Raw genomic sequence first — 6549 nt, 5'->3', positions numbered from 1 at the left:
GTTAAATTACCTAAAAAATGATGTAGGATACAGGAAATCAAGGTATAAACTGCATCATCCTAACCTAAATAGGCTTGACCTAATTCAGTTTTAATTACGTTTTTGGAATTATAAATTTCCTGTTGTTGTTCGGTGATGAGCACATTATCCCACCAACCTTTCAAGGCACCAGAAAACCCTACGGTAAGCATTTCGACAATTCCTTGAACAATATTTTTATGTTGCCGACAAATGGTTCCATACATGAGCATCCTTCGACATGTTTCGAAGATATGGTATTTAGATAACCCATCTAAATTCCATTCATATATGGAATGGCGATCATAAACTTTCTGATCTGTAAATGGATTTTCTTCATACAATAGGTTCAGAGGTTTAGGCTTATGATAATAGAATTTATGATTCAAATCCCATTTCCGAGTAGATTTTTTAGAATAATCTAATTTTTGGATACTCGGTTGTTCTATCATTTCCTGAAGAATATCTTCAGTTTGACTGATATTGGTTAATCCGAACTGTGCAGGATCAGATTCAATATCAGAATATGTTGAAGGAATTATATCTCCTGAAATAGAAGAAGGAGGGATTGACAAATCATCATCAGAAGCCTGTTCGTTAAGAACATTGAGGCCTTTGACATAATGTGTTTTCCCCTTTATTGTTGCTTATGCAATTTTAATCTTTTCTTCTAAAGATGTATCATCATCCGCACTAATATTAAGATTTCCCAATCTGGATAATAATTCATTAACAAGTTCAGTATTATTATCCAATTTAAAGTTCCTAATAGGAACCGAGGGTTTTATTAAGGGTTTATTATTCCTCAGCCAAGGAAATTTTCGAGAGGATAAGTCATATGGATTATGACAAATTTTCTCGGGATTACTTTTGTCTAATAAATCTTAGATACGAGTCAATTGATGACTAATAGTTCGAAGATTCAAATTTTTATAATTGTTTTGTTGCCTTATTTGCACCAGTGGGCTTGTACTACTGTCTGGGTTAACAAAAGCGATAGATTCATAAGCCTTAGAGGGTTTGTCTGTTGAAGTGCTTGGGAATGTAATCTTTAATGGATCAGTTGGAGGATGAATGGATGTGATTGTGATTCCAAATTGAAGCAGCCAATCTCTCGTTAGGGTTGAGAGAGTTGGTGTTGTTGTAGAAGCTAAGGGATGCTTTTGTGCGTGCTTCGATCGATATCGCATGAACCAATCAATAAAAGACATAATAACCTTATTTGTGTCAAAATAAAGATAAAAGTTCAAGGCGTTGTGCGGCCCCTTAGGTTTCAAAAAACCATCGTTTAAAACCTAAATTATTGGGGTGAAAAAATTCAGCTTTTATGGCTGCTCTATCCACCACGAAGGGAGGTGGATCCTGGTCTGGAACATGTGTGGGTGTAAAGATCATAATCACATATTGAATCCAGTCATTTCACTGGAGGGGGATAAGTGCGCTCATGCTCCCTTTCTGTATAGACCCCATGAGGTATCTGGGTGTCTGATATGTGGATTCCTTTTAATGAGGAATCATCCTTACAAGATTGTTTTTCTTCCACTTCTCGTAGGCGTGAGGTCTAACCTACATCCGAGTATCTGGATGATGATGGCAAAGAGACTCAATATGGAGTCTTATCTTTGAAATTAATTACCACGTCTCCATCTGTGGATTGAATGACTTGATCAATATCCTGATTTAACAGGAGTTTTGGAGGAACAACATGAGGAATGGTCCAAGTGGCTGGGAATTGAATTTCCTCCTAATTGATCATTCTTGGAGTGGGAACATTGGAACTCATAAGATCGGTTTTGATCAGTACCTTAGGGACTAGGGTATTCATAATTTTAAAATGAATCCTAGCAATAACTGTTATGGTTTCAGTTCCAGGAATAAAATTGTATCCCTGTATTAGAATCCTCAATTGGATTGCTTCTAACAGATTTCTATCTGTTAAAGATAGGGTAAGGTTTGGAATTACATTAAAATAAACTAGTCCCCTACTGAGACTAGTTTCAACTATACCCATCAATCAAGGTTTCCAATCCAAACATCTTCCATCTCGTAAGATGGCCTGTAAACATGTATTCATCCCTAATAATGGGGTTTGAATACAATTTGTATGTATCCAATATGCATATATTTCTTTTCAGTATCTACATGATACTTATTCAGATCTGTTAACTCTAATAATTGAAGAGTGGAATCTTGATTTTCAAGATTAATGGTTTGTTCCATGGTTTTAATTCCCATGGTGCTAGCAAAGGTAAAAGTCCCCTTCTTGTAGATTGAAGTAGGTTTAATGGATGAAATTGTCCAATCATTCAATTGTTGTTGAACTTTATATTCAACCAAAGATGCATTCTTAACTAATCCAGTATTTCAACTACTGGATGCCATGCTAAGATTAATTTAAAATTAAAATTAAAACTAATTAACCTACAATTGAACCTACTAAGCAATAAGCAAGGACGAAGAACAACAGAAAGGGGAATATCCTAGTATAAAGTAAAAATATTATAAAATTATTATATGATAATCATAAATGAAGTAAATTATTATTCGTAATATCATAATCAGTTTACTGTTTATCATCTTCTTGTTCAGATATACGTCTATAAAAGATTTATGAGTAATACGACCTTTCATGCCATCCTCGGCAACACGACCTTGCTCAACGCGACTTGGGTGACGTCCCATATCTTATACAAGAACGACGATGAATATTAAAATTCTAACAACATTAAGAGCTTAGTTTTACTCCCCTGATGATTAAAATATAAAAAATTTATAATATCCTACTTCATACCTGGATATTCACTATTTAGCCTTCCATGACTCTGATACCAAATACAGTGGGAGAAGAAATTAAACAGGAGAAGGAATTAAATAGAAGGCAGTAAGAAACAGAAAAATCATAGAATAGTTTCAAACTTATTCACAATATATTAATGTACTTACGGTAAACTTCATAGCAAGCTAAGCAATCAAGAAGGCAACCTTGAGTACACTCTGAGAGAACTCCGAATTTCAAGTGATGCCTTAAAAAAATAAAACATCTCCTTATATAGTAGGAGAGGATACAAGTGGATTCTATAATGTTTTGAAATCCACCACTAAGGAAAAGATAAGCCTCTATGATTGAGGCAGCTGAGTGGAGACACCTCCATTATTGAGGTAGGCTTCATGATTTTCTCCATGATTGAGACTTGAAAGAGACTTTTGATGGGCTTGGTCCCAAAGAATCTGTCTTTTTCTTAAAGTTTTAACTCTGACACGAGCAAGGCGGCTACTTTCGACATCCCATTGATGTGACTTGATGTGGAATGGCCAACCAAATATACTGTTGGTGCCTTGATTGATGTGTCAAATAGGCCAGTTGTGGGCCAGAGGATAAGATTTCCTCTGCTAAGTGTTGACAAACTTTGCTGACGAATCTTTTTGCTAGAACTCTGACATAGATATCCTGCAAATACATACATTTCTTTTTAGACTTAGATTCAAGGAGATGAACCATAGTCTCCAAATAATCAGCCATTGTAGGCTCGTCATCTGTAGGCTAACTATCAGGTAATGAGTCAGTAGCATGATCTTCATTATCGTCTTCATCTTCTTCAATACTATCTTCTGCAGCTGATGGTTCGGATATGGACATATTATCATCAGCAGGACTGGATGCAGACGGTGTGTTTTCATGGCACAAATCAAGAATAGAACCCTTCATTGATTCTAAGAGTTTTTTCATCAACTCGGCTTTCGAAATATTCGGATAACAGACTCATAATTAAGTCTTAAAATTTTTGAATAAATTCTTCGGGTCATAATGGACCTCTGGTACTTTATATAATCCAAGTGCATTCTCATTGATGAGAATGGCAGACTTAATTTCTGCAACTTTGGCATCAATGTTGGGGAAATTCTTCCACCATCAAACATGAAAAGTTAGTAATAATGTTGGAAGATCTTCTTCATTAAAGTATGTGGTACAGTCCCACCTCCAGATCTATGGTATAGAAAATATCATGAAGAAGTAAAACAACTCACCATTGTGGGGTATTCTTCTTATATGAGACAGAGGATGAAGCCATGGTGTGGCCAAATACCAAGGCCAAAGACTATGCAAGTCCAGTGCACAACACCACCAGCAACAGCCAAGGCCAAGTGCAATGGCACGACCCAGAGGGGCATACACATATGGCCAGCCCGGCATCAGCTGCAGCGGAAGAAAACATACTTGAGCTTGCTAGATGGATGGCCAAGCAGCAAGGTGCGCAACAACCCCAACAGCCAGCTGAGACATAGAGCAGCACTCCAGCAGACACGAAAAAGCAGATCAAAATGGGGTTACAGTCAGCAGGCGCACAGACGGGGCGAAATGGGGTTGCGAGTGGCAAAGACTCCAAGAGCGCACTCAGGCAGGCAAGGCGAAATGGGGTTGCTGCCAAGACACTAATTAATAGATGTACCTTATCACATCAAAAGACATTAATCAATGGATGCATCTTATCATACCAAAAGACATTAATCAATAGATGCATCATATTTTAGATTTTGTTGAACAACCAGTAGTAAATTGGCAATAACTTTTTCTAGAATAACTTCCATTCATGAATGGTCTAATTCAATGGAATTTAGACGGGTATAGTTTTCCAATGACATATTATTTTCACCATTTAAATGAGAATAGCCCCTTCAACTAATTCTTTGATTCGAATCAAGTTTAATATCCAACACACCCTCTTAAACTTGATATCTTTGCAACACCAATCAACATTCTCAGCTTCTGAAAATTTTCATATATTTAGAGGCTTTGTGAAAATGTCAATAGCTTGATCAAGTGACTTTACATATTCCATCTCAACGTCTACTTTTCAACATACTCTCAAATGAAATGATATGTTGTATCAATATGCTTGGATCGATCATGAAACACTGGATTATTTGCTAGAGCAAGTGCTTACTTATTGTCTATCATAATCTTGGTTGCTTCACTTTGTTCCAAATGGAGCTCCTTTAATAGTCTTCTTAACCAAATTGCATGACAGGCAAAAGAAGTTGTAGCAATATACTCAAATTCACATGTTGAGAGCGTGACAATGGGTTACTTCTTGGAACACCAAGAAATTGCACTATTTCCAAAGAAGAAGACAAATCCAATACTATTTTTCCTATCATCAATATCTCAAATATAGTCACTATCACAATACCCTATCAAGTTGAATTCATTTGAAGATGAATAGAAAATTCCATAGTCAAAGGTACCTTTGAGACAATGAAGAATCCTCCTAGTTGCTTTCTTGTGCGTTTCAGCGGGATTTTCCATGAATCGATTCATAATAGCAATTGAAAAAAAAATGCCAGGCCTAGTACAAGTCAAGTACCTCAAACTTCCCAAAAGGCTATTGAATAAAGTTGGGTCTACTCTTGCTCCATCCTCCATTTTAGAAAGTTTCATGCCAAATTCCATGGGGGTATTGGTAGGGTTACAATTCACTAGATTAATTTCATTCTTAGATCCTTAGCATAAGTCTCTTGAGAATGAAAATTCCTTCTTAGATCCTTAGCATAAGTCTCTTGAGAGATGAAAATTTTCATCCTCCATTTTCTTTACTTTAATTCCCAAGTACTGTGACATGAGGCCCATGTATTTCAAATTCTTGAGTCATAGTCTTCTCGAAGTCTTCAAACATTCTTGGATTGCTTCTTGTGAAAACAAGATCATCCACATACACACAAACAAAATTTTTTATCTTATGAACATGTAGATGTTTTCAAGGCTCCAGTATCTTTGAGGTCCATCAACATGAGACATACATAAATTTTTCTTTTGAAGTTTGATTTTTTTTTATCTCCCATGTCTTATTATCTCTTCTTCAAACAAAAATTTATGGAATACTATACTCTTCCATTTTCCTCTAAAGCCTCAATGGATATCCAAAGTAATGTATGTCCAAGAGATAGTATCAATTGATTTTAAGTGCAAACTTCTAATATGAAACAACTACACTCAACCAAGACCTTTACTGCTATTAAAATAGGCAAATGAGTTATTATTCTCTTATTTACCTCGATCGTTTCTCCATCTTCCTTTGATTGAGTTCAACTTTTGTGGGATGCAGGCAGAGAGAAGAGATGAATACTTCAGGAAGGCAATCTATCATGAAACCCACAAAGATCTCCGCTTTGAACGATGATGTACTGATGAACATCCTTACCCTCTTGCCTCTGAGGCCTCTGCAGGCATCGAAATGCGTCTCTAAGAGACAGTACGGACTGCTCACCGACGTCCCCCTGACGAAACAACTCTATGTGCCGATGGGCATTTTTACCTACAACGACAGCGGCAAATGGGGCTACTCGAGCCGTATTCTAGAGGATGCATACGAAGAAGATCTGAATGATGCTCTAGATATCATCCTCAGTTTCCTACCATGCTTCCCCAACGGTGTGGTCCTTGCTGGTTCCAATGGGCTGCGCCGCTCGAGGCGAGACCAGGGGGAACTTCTTCGTTTGTAATCCTGTGACAAAGAAATGGCGTGAGGTTCCCAG

The sequence above is a fragment of the Aristolochia californica genome, unplaced genomic scaffold, assembly GCF_029961685.1.
Source record: "Aristolochia californica isolate CCGP_79_NKW_82.1479 unplaced genomic scaffold, dmAriCali1.0.hap1 SCAF_11, whole genome shotgun sequence".
NCBI classification, from domain to species: Eukaryota; Viridiplantae; Streptophyta; class Magnoliopsida; order Piperales; family Aristolochiaceae; genus Aristolochia; species Aristolochia californica.
Note: the sequence above shows the minus strand (reverse complement) of the source record.